The 22,336-nt window shown below is 40.0% G+C and overlaps 1 long non-coding RNA gene across 1 annotated transcript in view; it reads left to right on the forward strand.

Moving 5' to 3' along the window:
* The first annotated feature begins 280 nt into the window (after nt 1–280).
* Nucleotides 281–22,336, forward strand: part of LOC142060733 (uncharacterized) — a 176,988-nt gene continuing 154,932 nt past the window's right edge. Inside the window, exon 1 of the long non-coding RNA XR_012661896.1 lies at nt 281–338. This is a non-coding gene — a long non-coding RNA (uncharacterized LOC142060733). The remainder of the gene's footprint in view (nt 339–22,336) is intronic.

Below are 22,336 nucleotides of genomic sequence, written 5' to 3' on the forward strand. Positions count from 1 at the left end.
ATAATTTTTCTTTTGATATACAGTAGTGAATGCAGTATTAGCAACAGAGTGATACTGCTTGAGAACCAGAAACACCTCATAATCTAGGACTGGAATCTTGCAAATGCTTATCTATGTGAATAAGTTTAAACATTTGTTGGTAAAAGTAGGAAGGGAGAAGCTTAAACTTCAGGTGTTTGTACTTGTAGTCTGGTGTTTGAACTAATTTCTGCATTTATTGTAAAGATTGAGGGAAAAATCAACTGAAAGTTGGAAAATACTTAAAAGTTGTTTTTTTTTTTTAAGCTATGACAGAAGGTGTAATTCTCCACATGGAAAATAGGAAGAGGATTTTGCGGGTAAGTACATGAGAATTTCATTCCTTCCTTGCTGCTTGAACGTGGAGACCCAGGAAGAGGAAGGGAGGGCATTGAAGCACGCTGTGGGATACACTGAGGGACTTGAGCTACACTGAAGTGCTGTAAACAATCTTGATTTGCTGCCAGCCATTATGAGATGGCATAAATCAATTCAATTCAGGAAGAACCTTGCTTTTTATAACCAGCAATTGTGATTACAAGTAACTGTAAGGGTCTGCCAGCTATTATGGTAGCTCTCTTGCCCATGCTGTAGGATATCTCCAGAAGTTTTCAGTTTTGTTGGCCTGTAAAGTGGAATGAACCCATGCATGGCCATTGGTGGTGCTGTTGATGACCATACAGTTGGTTCTTCTAGTTTTTTCCTTTAGGCTTTAATTTGTAGCCAAATAGTCTCCAAGGAGATCTTGTAGAAGCAGATAATGTGGCACAGTAGCTGAAAGCTTAGAGTCCATTCTTCGCACACAGCCCTTACAACTATCTAAAATAAATGACTGATTATTTGGTATTACATTATTATTTTGACACAGTACTGAGAGAAAGAGAAATACAAACTGTGTTCAGGTGTATAAAAGTTTGAGTTTTTAATGCAGATATGTCACTACAAATCACACCGCTGGTCAGTCACACATCAACCAATGCACGGGAGCTACAGTTTGGATTTCTTGCTCACAAATGCTGTGGAGTGATCACACTGTGAATATTCTCAGTTAATTCTTGGTCCTTCAGTCTCTGAGGAGTTGGCTCAGAGTTTTGTAGAAGTAACAAAAGGCTTGAACTTTACTATCCCCAGAAGGCTTCAGGAGCAAAGGTGGTGTTTTGTGGCAGTAGCAGGGTTAAGTTATGGGGGAGAGTGTGCCAAGCTGAAAGTAGTCAGTGAGGTTTGGGGTGTCTGTGGCTGGAAAAATAATCAGTGGGGCTCCAGGGCTGTACCTGTCCATCTCCTCCTCTTTTCATAGTTCTGCAGTGAGCAATCAGTTGTTGTCAGCACCTCCTATGTGTGAAGTATAATAAAATACATGATCTCTATTATTCAGTTAAAAGCCTCTTCCCTTCTCCTGATTGAAATTTGGCTTTGGTTTTATTAAGAGACCTCCTTTAAAAAGGTGAAAATTAAGGAAAACAGAGTAAAGTTAAATCATCCTTGTAAGGTTATGAACAAAACTGTCGGGAAGGCCCTGCCTTTCTCCACCTGAAAAAAGTACAAGGTCTTGTAGCAAGCCTGTGACCTAGAGTGGATGAGATCGAGATCTTACCCAGTCCGACTGTTGATAGTTTTATTTGTTCTAATTTTTTGTTACCTCCATGAATCCAAATATCATAAACTGAGAAAGTATTGAAGAAAAACTGTGTCATGTAGGCACGTATGAAACAGTTTAAATTAATCTGTAGAGAAATGATAGAATGAAGACTCGCTCAAAATATTTTTTTTTGTGTAAAGATTTTTTTTTTTTTTACGACTCCTGAAAGCAGGTTCCCAGGTTTTTTTGCCCATTGTGTGAGGAATTTCTAGCTCGGATCCTCTAGATGGTGCTACAGCTACAGCACATTGATGTGAACTCGCTGTTAGGTTTTGTATCTTGCTTGTTAAAATGCCACTTCACTTAGGTCACATACCGCATGAAAAGATTAATGTCTTCAGCTACGATACTATTTACAGGTCTATGCAAGGAGGAATCAGCATAGGTGGATTGCCTCTCCTCAGCTAAGTAGGAGTAGAATGTCTTTTTATAGATACAGAAGCCTTGCAGGAACTGTTGTGTGGTCAAATTATCCCCTCATCTCTTGAAACCATACCTGGAGTGCTGACGAGGGCAGAGGTGGCCAACTGTAGCCTGTGGTGCTGATTAAGTGACAGCAATGAGGCTCTTAAAACTCCCAGCAGATGTTGCTGCTTTTGTATGCTAATGGAAACTTCACAAACCATTTTCTCTTCCTTCTGAGAGCAGATGTAAGTACATGAAAATCACTTTCTTATATCAAGCGCAAATTGATAATAACCTTGGTTCAGTTGTAAGGCAGAAGCTGTACAGGCACTTTATTTGGTAATTTCAGAAAGTTTATACAGAACTTCATGAAAATTAACTTTTTATATTATCTTAATTTTCCTTGTACTGAAATAGTTAAGCAAAATCTGAATTGTGAGCACACTGCTACCTGGGCTTTTTAACCTTCCACTCAGAAGCTTTCAGACTGGCACGTGAATCTGCTCTAGTACATTTGCCTTATCACCTCTAAGGTAGCCACTCCCCTGCTACCCCAGTTATTCCAGTGGGTAAAGTTTAGTCAGAACAGGCATGTCAGCTTATCAGTAGTATTCTTGAGTTTTTGGTGACCTAATACGATGCTTTGTGTGGTCTGCTGTGAATATACAGTAAAAAGAGTTGTGCATCACAGGGAGGATGCTGTGCCATGCATCCTCATGTTCCACAGTCCTGCCTTGATAGGAAATTCCCACTGAAGCAGTAAGAGTTTAGAGGATGACTCTACTGGTGGCTGAATCATAGAATCATACAGGTTGGAAAAGACCTCTAAGATCATACTGAAGTTACTACTGTTACTGATTGTGAGGGCTGTGCTTGTGATTAACTTGTATGGCAACACTGGGCTCCAGAAGTGTGAAAATGGGCATAATCTGAAGGGGACTGACTATCCAGTTTCTGTTACAACTGAGCCTTATGTTTAGCTCAAGTGTAGACTGTCCTTTGTAAGAATAAGAAAGAACTTGACCATCTTCATATGATATCCGTCTGTAAAAGGTGTTTTCAGACAATAATAAAGGAGTAGCCCAAGCCATGGAACTGCATTTTAAAACTTTTCACTTTGATAGCTGCATCATTTCTGTTATAAGTTGGCACCTTGCATTTTAGATTCTTTGGGAGGCTGCGCAAAATTTGGTCAGCGTTTTCCAATAAATAATTCAAGGTGTTTTTTATACTTCTCTTTTATGAGGTGAAATACTGATGTTCTCTTCACTTAGACTATTGAAACATCTATAATACTCTTTACTGAGTAGAGAGTACTCACTGGCCAGATTTAATTTTGGGTAGCAGCAATCTGTCCAAAGATCACCTATAGTTTTTATTAGATGTTGCAATAGTGATTCTGAGGTGATTAGTGACAGCAGCTACAATGCAGTATTTTTACGTCCTGTCTTAGTAATTTATTTAGTGTTGTTTGCCCTCTTTAAGGTACAGCTGCCTTTCAGTCCAGAAGGTGAGTGACTGTAGCATCTGTAAAGTTGCGTATGCATTTTCATATTGCTGAGGCATTTGGGTTTGCAAGAACCAAACACAAAACCTCAAGCTTCTGTGACTGTTCTGGTACTAAGAGGGCACATGCACATTCAAAAGTTCAACAGAAATAACCAGAAACTAGATGGTTCCCTGCCAACCTCCAGCTAAAGTTAACATGCCTACTTTAATAATGTTGCATGTCTGTGATGCAGTGGCTAACCTTGGGACACAGCAGGCTGTAGGTGCTAGTAAAAGGTGGGGTTGGGGCTCTTAAACAAGAACAGCCTTTTTCTCACTCTGTGGTGTTAAAATGTGAGATACAGTATTAGACTGGCCTGGCTGACTGTAGCTGCCATCTTGGGAGAAAGAATGGATGCAGCTGGGCTTCTGGCAATTTGTGTATTTATACATCATCATCAAAAGTCTGGTCTATAACTGGCAGTGGATAGGAAGCTAGCAGAGAATTGGGGTGAAATTTACTGTTGACCCTTTTTTGGACAAGAAAAGAGCTAAATTTTCCCATTAATTGAGTATTCTGTGGATCTTTGATGAAAGTCCCAATTAAACTGTTGTACAAAAATGCAACCTGTAGTTTGATGATGCAATATTGTCATATATTATTTCCTCATCTCAGTTTGGTCCAGAAGTAAGAGTTCCAACATATCATAAAGAGTCCGTGTTTGTAAACCAAAGAAATCTGAAACTATCACAACAAGTGTACACACGTAATTAGATATCTTGTGGTTTCTCCATCACTAATGATACCAGTGTCTTTGCTAGGGTAAGACTGCTTGGAGCAATTTTGCTATTAGGAGTTTCTCCTAAAGGCTTTTTAAATACAAAGAAAGTTTGCAAAGTTAATTTTGAGAATTACTGGGACCATTGCTCATAGAACAGTGATGAGGAAAGAAGTTGTAACAGAACTGAGTATGGGGCAGATGACATTTTAATTTGCAGTTATTCTGGAAAAATCAGAATTCCTGGTTTTAAAGAAAATCAAATGCAGTTGTAGAATTCATTTGACATGAATAATCTGTTTGGAAAGCATCTGTGTTTACACATGACACTGACTCTTTCCCTAAATGCTGGCCCTTGTGTATGGCAGGAGACTGATGTGACCAGTAACTCCTAGACTGGACTACCTGAAAGCCAAGGGAAGGGGAGCTTTTGGTAGAGACACTTGTTCTGAGATTCACGTCCACTACTTGTTTGACGGAACTTAAGTTGCTGTAAACTTTCTGCCCAGTGTGAAAACTGTGCGGGTTTTTGTAGGTATAATAATCAGAATTAGTGCAACTGGAGCCGTGGTTTTTTGGTATTGGTGTTAATCTTGTATTGCTTTTAACTCTTCTTTGTAGGTGTCTCAAGATTGCATAACTGGGTCCAAAACCAGAAATAAATTCAGTAGTAATCCAGAAAGCTTTTCGAGATGGCATGTGGCCATTGCAGAACTTTTTGGAAGGACGAATGATTTACACTAGATTGAGTTGTTTTGTAACCCAGCATTGCAGCCTCACCGGTTGCGTTCTTCCTCTGTGTGTCACTGTGACTTAGTGAATCTTTAAATGCTTTAGTCACCTTCTTTAGCTCCATGTCAGCTAACCAGCAAAATGCATTATTCAGTTCAATCTTTCTACAGCTAGAAAGCTTAGAAAAAAAGCCAACAGAGTGATGGTTCTAAAGGTACGCTGAAGTGGCGTCAAAGCAGCATCCTGTGACAAATTTCTGTAGTGCTCTTGGAACTGGCAGGCTCTCAAGTAAATGTAAACATATGACTTTGACATCATTAGAGTGGAACCAGAAGCCACAGTGTGAAACACTGTATGCTGTCTTTAATGTGGTAGAAATGCTTCTGTGAGATTGTACATGTAAATTAAAAAATAGCCATTGGCACATGGTTTCCAAGTAACCATCATATAAACATGGGTACATGCTTTCTAAACACAACTTGCGTTACACCATCAATCATGACCCGGGGGACTGTGTGTCCTCTTTTGAGTGGACAGTTCAGTGCATCACCAATAGCACTGATCTGTGATGTGAGGGCAGGAGCCACTGCCAAGTGCCAAATGTTGAAGGCACCTTTCAGTCTAATCCATCTCCTTTCCCCCTCCTATGTGTAACTTATGTTTTCTCAAAATAGAATACGCCATTTCTTTAATGTAACTTTTCACAACAGCTTACTGAGTTGGGGGCTTACTTGTTTCTTTTGGGAAGATCTCATCTCCTTTAGAAACTGGCTTTCAGAAGGTGCCAGTTATCAGAGTGCCTGAATAGATCACAGGCACACATACTGCATCCCAATATCGCCTTGAGCTCAGGGGAAAAAGTGAAATGGGAAGCTGTGGCACCAGAAGGTGATGATGTCCTTCCTTTTATCCTAACATCCTAGTATCTTTTCTGGATTTTATGCAATATCCAGGTTCAACTCCTCTCTCTATTTGAGGCAGGTTTCCCATCTTCTAAGCAGTTGTTTTAGACCTAAACTGCACCCTGTGTTTGGTGTGGCTTTTTCCCAATCTCTCCTTTGGTGCTGTTTTACGTTGACTACTTAAATATTTGAGTATTTTTAAATAAAAGTTTTCGCATCCACTGAAATTGTACATGAATGAAAATTCAAAACTGTTGCCAGCTATTACAAGAAAATAAGTTCAGCAGCAGTTCAGTGTTAAACTGTTACCACAATTTGTAAGTGACAGTGCAGAGTGTTGGTTTTTACAGGTTTTCAGGCTGTGATTCTCTTGACCAAAGAAACGATCTCTGCTGTAGTATGAGTCTGTTGTTTGATGGCATTTGTCAGAGTGTCATTTTCCTCCTCTCTGACAAGCGAATGTGAGCCTTTTCAGCTTGCTCAGCCCAAGGGTTTGTACTGTATCAACTCTGCTTGGAGGCTCTCATGTCAGAATAATAAACAGCTTTGGTTCTAGACTCAAAATCCTTTAAAAAAAATGCCAGTGATAGTGGCCAAACCAATGTTAAAAGGATACTTGAGAGGATCGATCTTTCACATCCAAATTCCAATAAAATGTTACTTCTGATGCCAGACTAAGCTCACTGGACATAAGTGAAGTTTTGATTTCAGCGTGCTCACTGAGCAGGTAGGGTGCAATCAGGCAAGTAGAATGGAGCCGTTAGTCACCACTAGCAGAATTTAAAAAAAAGATTTTTTTTAAAATAAAATAGTTTCGTTCTTAAGTTGTATCAGATGGGTATAATTGTCTTTAGAAAGTCAGCTTTTAACTCTTTATGCTGGCAAGCTGCTATTCTAATGCTTATTCCAATCTGTTCCGATGTTTTAATCCAGGGAACTTTTCAGTTGCCAGTCCTGTGATGGCTCATCTGTGCTGATTTCACTGCCTGTAATTTTGAGTGAGTGGGAGATGGGAATTAGCTTCAAGGGCTGCCAGGAGAATGCTAGAACAGTCTCAGGTACTGATCCAGGGAGGTGCTTAGCTGCTGCCCAGAGTGCCAGCTGAAGTCTGTGCAGCTCAGGTTATTTAAAATGTTAGATATTGTACATTGAGCATGGGCCGTCTTCTGAGGCTTTTTCTCCCTCTGCTTATGATGTTGTAGTGGTCGTTGTCCATGACAGCAGCATATCACTGAGAATTGTGACAATGGCAAGTCCCTTAATGCTGAGTGGTGGCATTGATGCATTAGGGTTGATGTTTAAATAGCATTATTGGTCAAGCAAGATTGACATAACGTGAAGCCATGAGAAAGTGAGCCTAAATTCCATGCCTAAAGGATGTAAGCAAGCAGGTGAGGTTGTAGTTTGGCCCCCAGGTGCTGGCTGTGTGCCAGCAGTTAGTGCCTTGTTGTGATCCCTTTGTGTGCACGTGCATGCACTCTGCCCTCCTAATCACAGTGTGTTTTTTTTCTTGTATAATTTCTAAAGTGAGTTCCTGTACCTTACCCCTCTCATCCTGGATTACACTTAGTCTTGGTAAATTTTCTGTGGCACAACTACCACCACACCTCTTGTGCCTTCATTGCACTTGCCTGATAACATGATGAAGGTGGAACAGATACATGGTTCTGAGAAAAATCAATACTTTGAAGAATGCCCTGTTCTTACTGGAAATCTTACAATTTCTGGGAAAGAACTAAGTCTTACAGTGGTTCTTGCAGTTGGGTTGAAGTGCATTTAATGTGGCATTAGAAAGGGAACATTTTAGGATGCTTGTTACTTCATGAATGACACACTTGATCAATGTTCATCTTTTGGTCAAAAGTACCTTTTAGTTTGGGTTTAATCATCCAGTTGTGCCACAATGATGTAGCTCTATTTCTGGCCTAGTTCTGTGCTAGAATGAACACTGCATTAAGGCATAAATATCTTAACAACTTTAACCACACACTACGTTTTCTAGAAGGCATACCTAAGAACTGAAGTTGTAAACTATTCATAAATGTCTAGTATGTTGACCACATTTTACCAAAGATAAGAGCTTTGAAGCCAGCCTGGACTTTTCTGTGCAGCCTTTTAAATCCCAACTGGGACTGAATGGTGTTTAACAAAAGGCCAACCAAAGCTACAGGCTGGAGCCAAGCTAGTACAGGTCCTCCACTGCTCTGTCATTTGGAACTCCAAAATCTCTTAGCAAAGGCTGTAATAATTGACCTGGCAGATTATTAAGTACAACTGCTCCCACTTGTAGGGCCTTTTCCTGTTCAAATTTCAGAGAACAGCATTTCTTTGGAGCTATGGAGAATACTTGTACCTTGAAACATATTTTGTGCTTTCTTTGGGCTGTGATGTCATACTGAGCAAAGGAGGATAGCCATTTGAGGCAGTCAAGTCATATAGCACCTGGGAGGCTGAAATCCCAGTCTCCTTTCTTTGCACTGTCTCAGGTCTCTTCCCATTCCCAGTACTATTATTTCTATAATCTTAATGGGGACACATCTGTTTTTTGAGAGCTGGTGCAAGTTTCCTTTCCAGGAAAATAGCAAATTGGTAGTAATATTTATAATGCCTGAAGAGGACTGGGTATGATGTAGTGAAGATGAACCAAAGACAGGCACTATTTGCTAATGCATGCAGAAGTTCTTTGGTAGGTACCTGATCCTGAAATCTGCCTTCATTTTGAAGGCTAGATGGAGTATCAGCACTTCCATAGAGGATCAGAGCTGTGGGTATTGTAGACTGGTGTCTTGTGTCTGACAGTATTCAGTATATTGTGTTTTTACAGGCGGGTGAGGGACACTTTGCTATATGAATGTTAAAAAGAAAGTATCATTTTTTGTCTGTGCTAAGAGTTCATCTCACGTTGGGGATCTTTAGTTCCTTAACCTTGTGGAGAACCAGAAGGTCTTGGCCTGTTAATGATGTGTTTTGTGATCTTGAGCAAACTACTTTACTTCCTTGTGCCTCTGCTTCCCCTCTGTCAGGTTTCCAGAGCACAGGCCTTCTGCTGTGTGCTTGCTCAGTGTCTAGTACAGTGGGGCCCTGATCTCTTCTGGGGCCTCTAAATACTACCACTGTATAAAATAAAATAATCCTTCTTGAAAATAGGGATGCGGGCTGGGAATTTCAAAAGGGCAGAAGAACGAGTCAGTTTTCATGGACTCTGTTAAAAGCCAAAGCTATATGCTCAGAGGCTTAAGGTAATTTTCTGAGCCCAGTCCTGTTGCTGTTGGCTTCAGTGATGTAGGACAGCAGAACAGACTCCAGAAATCTTCCATTATATCTGTCTACTCTTTTAGATGTCACGAGGGAGATTTTTAGTGCAACAGATTGAACCTCAGATAAGATTACATGTTGTAATTACCAGTGGGATTTCTTTGTCCAATTCTTTAAGCACTGAGTGGAAAAAAAAATGCATGTACATCCCTTAAGTAAAGGGAAGTGTGTGCATTTTTCCACTCTAAGCTAAGTAAAGAATAAGATGACATGTAAGCATGGATGGGCAAAAAGATAAATGAAGTTATTTATCAAAACAAATATTCAGACTTTCCCTGTGCCTAATATGAGTATTTGGAATAGAGTTATAGAATGGCCGTGAAGTTTGGATTATTTTAGGTTTTTAGCTGTAAATGTGAACTAAAACTGATAGTTTTCATTAAATTTGAATTGGCTGTGGTATTACACCATTTCAAAAGCCACTGGAGACACTCAAATTGCATTTAAAATCTTGTATTGTAATTAGTGATATCTACATTTATTATTGTGGTAACTGTACTTTAATGAATGTGTTCAGTACTAAACAAAACTACAAGATCTAAACAGCTCTCAGAGCGTGTTGATTTCAGCTACCCTTTATTCCCTTGGTCATCATCTTAGGTGAACTTGGATACTAAAACTAAGCTTTAGAAAGCTAATCAGGAGAACATGTAAAATTTAAGGGACAAAAATTAAATATTTTTCCATGAAGTTAAATAACTGTTTGCAGATGGAGTCTTCTGATCTTGTCTGCCACCTGTGTCTAAGGTGCTGCTGTACTTCCCACGGTAACCAGAGTATCTTGCCAAATTTAATGCATTTTTCCACATGGTGTCCCAGGAAGAGAGGAAGGTGTACTTATAGTTAAAATCAGGAGTTCTTAGGTGTGACGCTGTCTTTCCATCTGTTGGACTTACTGTCTGACTTCTTCTTTCAGCCCTGTGGAAGCTGAATACAGGGGATGGTGATAGGTGTACATCGTCATGTCATCTCAGCTAATACCAGTGCAGAGTAGGGTAAAAATACTACTAATGTTATTCTCATCACCCCAGACACCTTTGTTCTGAGGCATTTGTTCCTGGAGGGAAATTTGTTAGGATCTCCCTGTATTCATGAGACTTCATCAATGTTGGCTGTGGTTACTTTCATTTCATGGGCCTCACTTGGGATTTTCAGGACATGTCTATCCATCTGGGAAAGAGTTGGCTTTGTCCTGCTTTCCATATCGCTGGATTCCCTGTATTTAGCTTCCTACTAAGTGAAGGAGGTGTTAGCAAAAGGGAGTGGCAGAAGGCAGTATTTTACTGAATTTAGCCAGGAAGGCCAGCTTTTCTGTGGGAATATTAAATCGGCTGTGGTCCCCTACTTCAGATAGAATTCCCATATTAATTCTGTGGGATACTTGACTGTTCCAGAGAAAGGACACTGTCTCAAATGCTAAGTTGAAAAGCATTTAAGCTTTCCTTGTACTAAGCTACTGGAGAGGTTCTTGGCATAATTCGGTTCCTAACTAAGCTGCATCAGCATCCTTGGGCTGTTCTAAGAACTGCCTCCCACCTCAGTTTCATGCTGTCCTCTTCTTCCAGTTGCAAAACAAGCTCTGGTAGGGTCTCAGAAGTGCTTTCCCTGGAGATTTTCCCTGCAGTAGTAATCACCACTTTAGGATTCTCTTACGCTGCTTTGACCGTACTATGCACTGTAAAGGGGCTGAGACTGGGGGAGAGGATCTAACTGAAGGTTTTAGAGTAATTTCTGCAGAACCATATTGATTTCATCTCTATTAAATTCATTGAGTTTTCCCATAAGGGCTTTTTCATTTAACTGTTGCTAAAAAATGCTGCACAAATTACCTGGCAAGAATGCTGTAGAGTTATAAGCCCTTCAGGCAGTCCCTTAAAGGCAAAGCAGTAAAGTTGGGTGAACTATTCACAGCCAGGAGTTTTTTATTCAATGAATTTACCGCTTTGTCTGTTCACAGATTACTGACAAACAGCCACTGACTTTGTATGAATTTGTTCATTATCCCAAATTATTCAATGCCTGGTTTATGCAATGCAGTTTTTGCTTCAGGGCTGCTGGCAGACTGATCCACAAGTATTGTTTGAATACCACTGTTTGTAATTCTTACAGAAAAGCCCTATAAAACTCAATAGAGGCCTGGTGTTTTATTTCTGGGCACATCCATAAAACTTAGCAGAAAATTATATCCTTACCATAAAATTCTACAGCTTGGTTTAAAGTAGTTATAATTTTCTACTGATTTCTGTATGTTTTTAGTACCATTTATGCAAGAAAAAAGTTTCTTTCATCAGTGTTACTTTCAAGTTTTTGTTGTTTCTGAGAGCAGAGAGAGTTGATAACATGAATGTAAATCTTTGGGAATTGACCTCTTTTATCCTTGAGTTTGTTTGGTTATACTCCAATTACGATGATGCCCATTATGAGGCCATTTTCCACTATTGGCGTGTAAATGAGTATCAGACCCTAGTCTGATCCTAAAGTCCGATCAGATCCCAAAATGAAAACTGAGGTGTGTAAAAAGGGACTATGTAATATGCAAATACATTGGATTTCTCTGTCCTTTTGAGTGGCTTTAAATGCCCATGTCTGTGATAGCTCTTCAAGGAACATGGTTTCATTAGTGAGAATCAGGCTCCACTCAAATTCCAAGATATCTCTGGACTTCAGAAGTGGTTTTTTGGGTCCAGACATGCACCTTTGAAGTGGTACGACTGTTAGAGACTCTAGCACCAGTGTTGTTCCATTGAGATAAATAGCTTTGGTTATTTGCTTGACTGAATTGGAGATACAAAGTTCATTTCTGACAGGTTGTGTTGGCTTTGATTTGTTATATTTATGTTGGTTTTGAATGTGTTCCCCACTGGCTTATTCTGATGTAACAAGAAAAGGTACAGGTCCATGGAGAAGGAATTAATCCTCCGATGTGTTTGGTACACAAGACTGTTACGAATGCTTTGATATGCAAATGTGTGTAAGGAACCAGTAATTTTCCTGGTGGATTGTGCGATATCTCCTTTTCATGTAGTAATAATGTTACCATAAAATCAGAGTCATAGAATCATTTAGGTTGGAAAAGACCTTTAAAATCATTCAGTCCAACGGTTAACCTAGCATTACAAAGTCCACCACTAAACTGTGTCCCTGAGCACCACATCCAAATGTCTTTTAAATACCTCCAGGGATGGCTACTACACCACCTCTCTGGGCAGCCTGTTCCAATCCCTGACAACCATTTTGGTGAAGAAATTTTTCCTAATATCCAATCTAAATGTCCCCTGGTGCAGCTTGAGGCCATTTCCTCTCATCCTATCACTTATCACTGGGGAGATGAGGCCAACACCCACCTCACTACAACCTCCTTTCAGGTAGTTGTAGAGAGCGATAAGGTTTCCCCTCAGCCTCCTCCAGGCTAAACACCCCCAGCTCCCTCAGCTACTCCTCATAGGACTTGCTTTCCAGACCCTTCCCCAGCTTTGTTGCCCTTCTCTGGACACACTCCAGCACCTCAATGTCCCTCTTGAACTGAGGGGCCCAAAACTGAACACAGGATTCAAGGTGTGGCCTCACCAGTGCCGAGTACACGGGCACGATCACTTCCCTACTTCTGCTGGCCACACTATTGCTGATACAAGCCAGGATGCCATTGGCCTTCTAGGCCACCTGGGCACACTGCTGCCTCATGCTCAGCCGGCTGTGAGCCAGCACACCCAGACCCTTTTCCACTGAGCAGCTTACCAGCCACTCTTCCCCAGGCCTGTAGCTTTGCATGCAGCTGTGACCCAAATGCAAGACCCAGCACTGAGCCCTGTTGAACCCCATACTGTTGGCCTCAGCCCACTGATCCAGCCTGTCCAGATCCCTCTGCAGAGCTGTCCTACTCTTGAGCAGATCAACAATCGTACCCAACTTGGTGTCACCTGCAAACTTACTGAGGGTGCACTCGATCCCCTCATCCTGATCATTGATAAAGGTATTAAACAAGACTGGTCCCAACACTGAGCCTTGTGGAACCCCGCTTGACCAGCTGCCAACTGGATTTAACTCCATTCACCACAGCTCTTTAGGCCCAGACATCCAGGCAGTTATTTTTACCTGGTGAAGAGCAGACCTGTACAAGCCATGAGCAGCCAGTTAATCCAGGAGAATGCTGTGGGAAACAGTGTGAAAGGCTGTACTAAAATCTAGGCAGAGAACACCCACAGGCTTTCCCTCATCTACTAAGAGGGTCACCTTGTCATAGAAGGAGATCAGGTACGTCAAGCAGGTCCTGCCTTTCCTAAGCCCATGCTGACTGGGCCTGATCCCCTGGTTATCCTCTACATACCACGTGATGGCACTCCAGATGATCTGCTGCATAAACTTCCCCGTCACCGAGGTCAGGCTGACAGGCCTGTAGTTCCCTGGATCTTCCTTCTGCCCTTTCATGTAGATGGGCGTCGCATTTGCTAATCTCCCGTCAGCTGGGAGCTCCCCAGTTAGCCAGGGCTGCTGATAAATGATGGAGAGTTGCTTGGTGAGCACTTCTGGCAGTTCCTTTAGTACTCATGGGTGGATCTCATCCGGCCCCATAGACTTGTGTGAGTCTAGGTGGTGTAGCAGTTCACTAACCGTTTTCCCTTGGATTGTGGGGGCTTCATTCTGCCCCATTAGTATCTTGTTAACTCCTAGTTAGGTTACATTATGCTGTGTTATCAGCCTGGTTTAAGGAAACCTCCCTGCAAGCTCTGCCCATGTAACAAGGTGGGTGCCACATACGATTTGCAGCCACATTGCTGTTGAAGTACTGTACGAGAAGGTGGATTGTAGGTTTTGCTACTTTTGCTTATGGCACTTGCCAGTGGTTTTTTTTTTAATCCTACATGAAATATTATCTTCCAGTGACCTGTTGAATGGAAGTAGGCTGTTAGTTTACCTGCTATCTCTGTTGCTATGGGACAGAGATCTCTCTTTATCTGGACAGATATAAAAAGAATTAAAACATCACTGGTTGGCATTTCTTATAGTGTTTTGGTGTTTCTGTAAGACATAATAAAATACTCAGTGCTTGAACAGATGGATAGAGCCACAATCCTTCTGAAGACATTATTTTAAGGATGTGGATTAGATTGGATTAATAGGCCAGTAACTTGGCAGAACTCTTTTTTTTTTTGGTGTTTTAACTTGTAGAGCTAGTTATAATCTCCAATGATTTAGCTGTAAGTAATACCATTTGTAAAAGATGAAAATTAACTGTGAAAATATGGATTATTTTTTCCTTTAATGAAAATTCTATTTCTAGATAATTCTAAGAACCTTCATTCTTTTAAGTTCCAAACTGTTTCCTCTGGGCTGAAGTTTGACAGATACTTAGGATTATCAGGTTAACATGTAATGGATAAAAGATGGTGGGAGGCTGGGGAAGAGAAAGCTGTTGTTAATGAACATCAGTTTTCAGTAGTGGGTTAGCTTTTCTGATCCATCAGAAGATTTTAAAATCTTGACACCTGTCAAGAAAAGTATTACTGGTCATGATAAATAGTATGGTCTTGAAATACAGTATTTAACAACACTGGAAATCTGCTGAAGTTAATGGTATGTTGTTCAGCAAGAAGGAACAGACGTTATACTGTGACCTCCAGAAACACATATTGCAATAGATATTAATAATGGTGTGTATTTCTTGATTTAGATTTGGAAGCCGGCACATGTTGCCATGAGTTCTTCAAAATAAAGTCGACTTCAGCCTTAGAAAATTCATTAAAAGGATCCAGGGTGGTTACAGGAATCCTCCTTTCCACTTTAAAGAAACAAGGCATATAAGGGAAAATTAGCATCTTTCATTAGGCTGTCTCATAAAATTGGAAGAAATACTGGCTCAGAGCACCAGCGTAAGACTGTCATAGTAAAATTTATCAGCAAAACTTCTTGAGAACTTTTTGCTTGTTGGGATACTCTGTTGAGTGCGATTTTTTCACTACTGTCCTACCCCGGCATGACAGGTGAGAGCTGGTTTAAAGGAGGAATAGTAGCTTTTATGGAGTTTTTTTAACTTACAGGAAAACAAGTTTAAATGGATCAATTTCTTAGTACCCACTGCAGTTAAAAAGAATGTTAAAGAGATTTCATCAGCATTAGCTTGCTACATTATTAATAAAGTTATTAAAAACCCAACAGTTATTTTGCATCGCTATTTGAACTGTCACAGTTATTTTTCATACTTAGCATGGGAATAACTGCAGCATCTCAAACCACAGTGTATGATGGTGCCCACGTTCTTGAAAGCTGGTATATATCTGGCATGTTCTCCTTGAATCCGTAGTTTCTGAGTGTTTAACAGCTATGGTGTGCAGATGTGTTGTTTTTTGGTAATCTGGTAAATCAGTGTAATTAAAAAAAAAAAAGGTACATTTCTCCATTACATGCTTATGAGAACTTTCCTTAATTCAAATTTAATATTACAATATTTTCAGAGATACCAGTTCTGGAACAAAGTAGACATAGTTCATTTACATGATTGTCCATAAAGTTGTACTGTGTAGTTAATGCTTCTCAAGTTTAGTGTATACTGCCTTGGGAAGACTCTTTAGACACTTGAAGAAAACCCATAAAAAGACTTAATCTCAAATATTGATCTCTTGAGATCAGAAGATGATACTGTGTAGCCAAAATATGGAATGATAAAATATTGAGGTCATTCATGGAGAAATGATATTTTTATCTTGTGAGTTTACAAGGAGCTTCCTGAATCTAACTTTTGTCTTCAGGTCTGAGTAAATAAACATACTGTTCTTTCGTTCTTTTGCCTTTTTTTTTTTTGCTTGAAATGTTTAACAGGGCTGAGGTTCTGCAGTTTAATTGTGCCTTTGCTATATCAAGGTAAATGTAGACCTGCACTTGTCCTTGAGCCAGGCTTTGGTGAAATGTCTGGAAATAAACTTGTTAGAGAAACTTACATATTGCTGTCAGGGAGAGGTTTTATCACTTGTTTTCCGCAGTGGGTTTTGAACTGCATCTCTACTACCTAGCATTTCAGGTATCCTAACTTAAAATACCATGGCTTGTTGAAATGTTTTAAAAAAAGTGTACCCTGGCCTGTCATTGAAACAGCCTGATGTTATTCAGCATACATGTCCTCCATTGCTCAAGTGTCCATGATAATGCACTAATCAAAGGAGGTTTAATGTGTTTGCGGCAAAGAATTAATACACCAAGCTACAGGACTGCTCCAGAAAACCAGTTAGTGTTCTTAGTGTGTTTTAAATATGTGAGATGCTGAGTGAGTGTTTGGTATTGTTGTTTTTAAGGGATTATCTTAAGTGAAGAACATAGTAGAAAAGGTGCAAGTGCTTTTTTTTTTTTTTCTCCCCGGTCCTTGGGAAAGATTATTTGCAGTGTCCTTGCATGCTGTATAGCATCTTTACATGATCTTTTGATCACTTTTTGTCAAATTAATGTCTTTTATTATCGCTTTGAAGAGTGTCTTTCAGCCCATAGAGCATGTAAATTTTATGATAATGAGGATCTCTTAGTGAGACTAACATGCAGCATCTGGAAGCATTATAAAAAGCATTAAAATGGCTGAAGACACCTACCCCATCTTTGTCCCACCTCAATATTAGAAGATAAAAATTTAACACTTGCAAAACATCATGTCAAGCCTTGTAAAAGTATTTGTGTGAGTTGTGACTGGTATCCCATAGCAGGAGTGCCACCAGGGACCACCATCCTGTCAGCTTTGTCTGTTATAAGGAACTTTCACAGGAGTATGGCGTTACCACAAAGTCCATCATGTTCTAGCAACACATCTGCAAGAGGACAACAAAGAATTGCCATTATTGTCCTATGGTTTTTCCTGTGCTTTCCACATGCAATCCAGCAAGCCTTCTTGGTTTAGAATACATTATCTGGAGTAGCTTTCACTTGAGAACTCGGCTTATGTACTCTTGCATGAAAACACCACTGCTTCTACCTCTAGGCAGAAAAATGCAATCTCCAGCGCTGGATCTTGTAGAATACTTTTGGGGACCGCTGCCACAGGAAGGAAATAGCACTCAACAAGCATCTAAGTCTGATTCACATCAGTTGAGCCCACAGCACCTCGTCCTTTGCTGGGATGCCTAATCTGATTGTATTTTTGTTCTTTTAATGCATGCCCTCACCAAAAAAACCACCCACCAAAACCAACCGACCCAAACATCATAGGTCTAATTCTCCTCTCTGAACTTTGGTGCTCATTGCTGAATTGATTTCACTGCATTCACTCCTGCTGTGTGCTGGTATAAACAGGAAGATCAGGCCTCGCGTGTGTTCATTTGCTTCTTGATCTGATTTATGTTGCTTACATCTGTTGCTGACTTTGGCTTCTTGTTCTGTGCCAACACAGTTTATGAAACATAACTGCATTGTTGTATGTTATTGCTCTGCTTGGCTTCAGCTGATGGCTCCTTGTTTTCAAAATAGCACTTGAGAGACACCTCACCCACACCAGTCCCTCACTTGCCTCTCCAGGCTCTATTGAAAACTGAATCCCCCTTCTCCCGTCACCTTTCTCAAGCTATGGAGGCCAATCCCAGCAATTCTTCACTTGCCATCATATCTTTTCTCAAAACCGCAATTATTTTTGGTGCCCTTTGGTTTTTCGAATGTTTTATCTGAACTAAATGGGGATGGAGTGATGTGTAGTATTGTGAAATTAGACTTTGTTCCTCACAACATTCCTAAATATTAACTGCTTTATCCTCCACCTTTACTTATACCTTTCAGTGTCTCTCATCTTTGCCTTTTTGTTCTTTCCCCAGAAGGTTTTCTCTGGCAATACCTCTGCTAAGGAAATAAATTCCTAGTAAGGAACACTGAGCTGATTCTATTGTTGATTTTCCCAACTCCATGCCAGTGAAATTTCAGAAGTTTTAAGCTGAATTATTTCTATTTGCATTTGTTTCTAAAATCACATTTGAATCCATCCTTTCCCATTTATGCACTTAATTTGGGTCAGAACACTGGCTTCAGAAATGAAGCTTGACCTTGGCAGTCTGTGTAGAAGGTGGCCTGGTAAATGGGACTCTGCTGCCACAAACTGTGATGTGCTGGATTGAGGCTTGGACCTTCTTCTGCTGGACTACTCTGTTAAAAAAAATGAAAAAAATGCCAAACCAAACCCACCTGCATCAGCACTACTCTTTGTGCCCCATGTGTGGGTGTATTAGGAGAACAAATATATTCAGGAATCTGAGCCAGTTGTATACTATAGTATTTCTGACTGAAAATTTGCTAGGCAGTGAAAGTATTATGATTTCTTGGGTATACCATCATAGTTATTTGCTATCTTTTATTTTCCTTTTGGAATATATTTTACATTCCTGGTATTTTCAGATTGAGCAGTACCTCTGAGGACTCTCTAAAGTAAAACATAAAGAACCCTAACCCTGGGGCTGATTTTCAAAGGATCCTGCATTCATCATTATGGAAATAATTTGTCAGAAGAGCTTTGTTCCTATTTTGACACTAGAAGGATTAGTTAGCCAGACTTCTCAAGTGCTCAACAGATATTTGAGAATTCAGCTCTTTTATAACCAGCATTTCCGTATCTGTCATGAGAAAAATCATGCCTGTTTTCTAACAGACTAGAAGATGTGGACGGGAATGTATCTGGCAACTAGTAAATGAGTCATCTTATAGAATAACGTGTTTCTAAGTTGACACCACCTCACTCAGAATATACTTCTGGTGACGCTTCCTGAAGATATATGTGCTAAGCTTCTGGAAGTGCCTGCTTGTAGTGTGTCTTTTGGAGCTATTTAGAGATATCATTAGGATTAAATTATATTCTCATAAATTTTGTCCTTTGGCAGTTGCCCTTCCTTCAGAAATCTTAATCAAGGGAAAGTGTGTGAAATTTGTGTTGGCAAAGTCCGTGCAAATTTGTTTAATCAATGAAGGGAATGTTGATAGATTTTTCAGTAGTTACTCTGGTGAGGAAATACCTGTTTATTTGTATTCCAGTTCTGCTTGAGGGTCAGTATGTCAGACACGCAGATGCATAACCAAGGAAAGCCAGAGAGCTTAAAATCTAAGTTACCCTTATTGATGGTTTTCTTTGTTTGATCTTTCTCTAGTCTTTGCTAACAAAGTCTTCTACAGTTCAGTCACAGCCTTAAGGGTGTGAGTTAAGATTAAAAAAATTTTTCCTTAGTGACCAAAATATATTGTTCATACTTAAAACTTTCCTGTTTAAGGTCTTAGGTTTCTTCAGAAATTGAAACCGATCTGCTTTGACAAAATAGTCCTGAGCTATGGGAAACCTCATCCTCTTATAAATAACCTCTTTGACATGGTTTCTGCTTACTCTTTTTTCCTGAATATATTTTTGAAGAGTCATCATCAAAGACTTGCTGTTTATCAGTTGGTTGCATTTTTCTGCATGTCTTGTCTAAAAGGACAAATCTCAGGCCTTTCTTCAGTGGGGCTGAAGAAACAGAGTTTGTTTGTCAAGGCAATTCAGAATCTTCTCATTGGATATGTGAGCTCATGCCAGTTAGGAAAACTACTGCTTAATGCCAGTCAGTGTAGAAGATGTTCCATTTTTCCTGTCTCTCAGCATCCCAGGAAACATACTGACCTTCTCAGACTTGGGGGGGGCGGGGGGGGGGAAATGTTCCCTGGGGTACTGGAGAGCTCTGAGACATGTTTGAAATGAAGCCCCACTAGAGCAGGACCTACCTAACATTGAGACATCGTTGAGGTTTGTATTCCTTTAAAGAAGATATTTTGTCATGTGTGGCTGTTCAGGAGAGGAAAACTGAACTGCAGTTGCTGATCTTTCTGTAAAACTTCCTGTTACCTTCCTATTTTTTTAAGTTGTCTGTACTCTGGAGAAAAAGGTGCAGTCTGAAAAAAATCAACCTGAGCACAAATCCTCTGCTTTAGAGTGTGATTAAAGACTCGCGTTTGCCCAAACAGCCATGTCACAAGATGCCAAGTGCAGAAGGCATTAATCATCTGTACCTTATCTCTATGAGAAGCCATCTTCAAAGCAGAAAGGAGGAGAGCTCTACCCTCTAGAGATAAATGGCATATCGTAAATAGTGTGAGGCACTCAGATACTGTGATTATGAGCTCTATAGAAATGCCTATAAATAATACTAGGAGATGCCCAGATAGTACAGTTTACTTATGGAAATAAATAAACTGCGTAAAAATCTGACAAGACACAAGCTTCTCTCCTGTATGAGGACACTTTGCTTTCCTTTTCCACTTTCTATTCTGAGAGTTGTGCAGGGACTAGGTCCTCATCCTTAACTTGCAGTCCCTTGAGAAACAATGAAGTAAATCACCGTGTAAGGTAGCATGAAAACATCAAGGATGGAAAACTTACAGGTATACTTAGCTGTGTATCTTTTCTGGATTTTGAATCTAAAAGTAAAAAATTGTAGCTGAGCAGAAGCTTCTAGAATCTGAAACTTGAGAGTGTTTGAATGTGAGAGTGCAGAATCTGGTATGACAGAAGCAAAGGCAGATAGCCTGCTGACTTTAGTGGGAGCACTAGATAAAGGTTTCACAAAGGTGTTCATAGCCATAATGCATTAGCTTCTGGTGACCGCCCCACTTCTCTGCTGGAGAGCTGTACCATTCATTCAGCAAGATCAATATCTAAGGGAAAAAATGCATTGATTGGAACTGCTCCTTTTTGTATGCAGTTCCTTTTTCTAGGCACTTTTGAGCTTTCTAGTTTTGGTTAGTTTTACTTTTTCATCAAATGCTTTGCTGTTAATCCTTCTTTCTTCTCATAGGCTGCAGGTAATTCTTGATATCAATTACCTGATGAGCAGGTTCAGAAACTCTGAAGTGCATGGTTTGTGTTAGTAAGATCACTGAATTAGCCTGCTCTATTATCAGCAATGCTAGTGAGCCTCACCAGTGGTGAAATTTTGTTGCAATGTGGATACCTGGGGCAGGGGGGGAGGGGAAGCACTGAAGAGAATAATTTTTAAATTTGAAATATCACTTGAACAAAGATTACTGTATTTGCCTTGCTGAGTATGGTATGTTTCTAGGCGAGCACATACAAATCACTGTCTCATGAGTTCTGTCTTTTGTACAAGGACAAATGCTTTACGGTAAATTGCCATGGATTTTTTTCAGGACTTAGCAAGTGCTTTTACTTCTCTCCTCTGATAATCCACTGTTTCATTTGAAGAAAATATTAATATTTAATCAGCATGTAGAATAGGGAGGAAAGCTCACTTTTTCTTATAAAATCAATTTTATTTTACATTGTTTCTTATAAATGAAGAACTAAGGAAATGGACAGCACACAAATCCAGTTCTACTAGCATTCTTGATTCTGTATGGTGCTCTGGAGCATCTTAGGGGGTAGGATTCCCCTTAGATAATGCTTTAGAGCATGCTGACAGCATATGCGTTCTGTATAGGTATAGCAGTTTTATTTTAGAACTGCTGAGTTTTGTTTTTACTCTTCCACCTTCAAAGGTCAGGTTTTGATGAAGGTGGCAGACATTGCTGAGAAAATTATTAAATTTTTCTTTTTGTTGGAGATAAAATAGGCACAACCTTAAAGTGTATATGGGATTTTGTTGGTTCTGTGGCACACTCACTGCGGGTCCCTCTTCAGGATCTAGTGCTTAATCCACAGTCGTGTTCTGCACACAGCAAAAATGGAAGGAGTTGCGCGCACAATGCAGCATAAAGAAATGGGTGCCTAAACTGTCTGGGTGCTTACACACACCCAGTGTAGCTTTGACATCTCCTTTGCTTGGGTGAAAATTGAAGTGAGCTGGAAAAACTTAAACTCACAGAGCTGTTAGGTTTATCTGTGCCATAACATTTTTTTTCTAGAATGGTAAAGTGTAATATTTTTGGAAAGCTGTGTTTGATTAGATGCTCTTGAGGTTTGCTTAAGCTGTAACCCTGAGAAGCGAAGAAATGTGTGCCTACCCATGCTTATTTTGCCAACTTTTTTTTAAAAAGAACATCTCAAAACTTGGTTTGGTTATGCATCTGGCTGTCAGTGAGGTACAAAGTTTGAATTCCTGCTGCAGGTGAGGTGAGCTGATGGACAT

This window comes from Phalacrocorax aristotelis, chromosome 8, assembly GCF_949628215.1.
Source record: "Phalacrocorax aristotelis chromosome 8, bGulAri2.1, whole genome shotgun sequence".
Taxonomy (NCBI): Eukaryota; Metazoa; Chordata; class Aves; order Suliformes; family Phalacrocoracidae; genus Phalacrocorax; species Phalacrocorax aristotelis.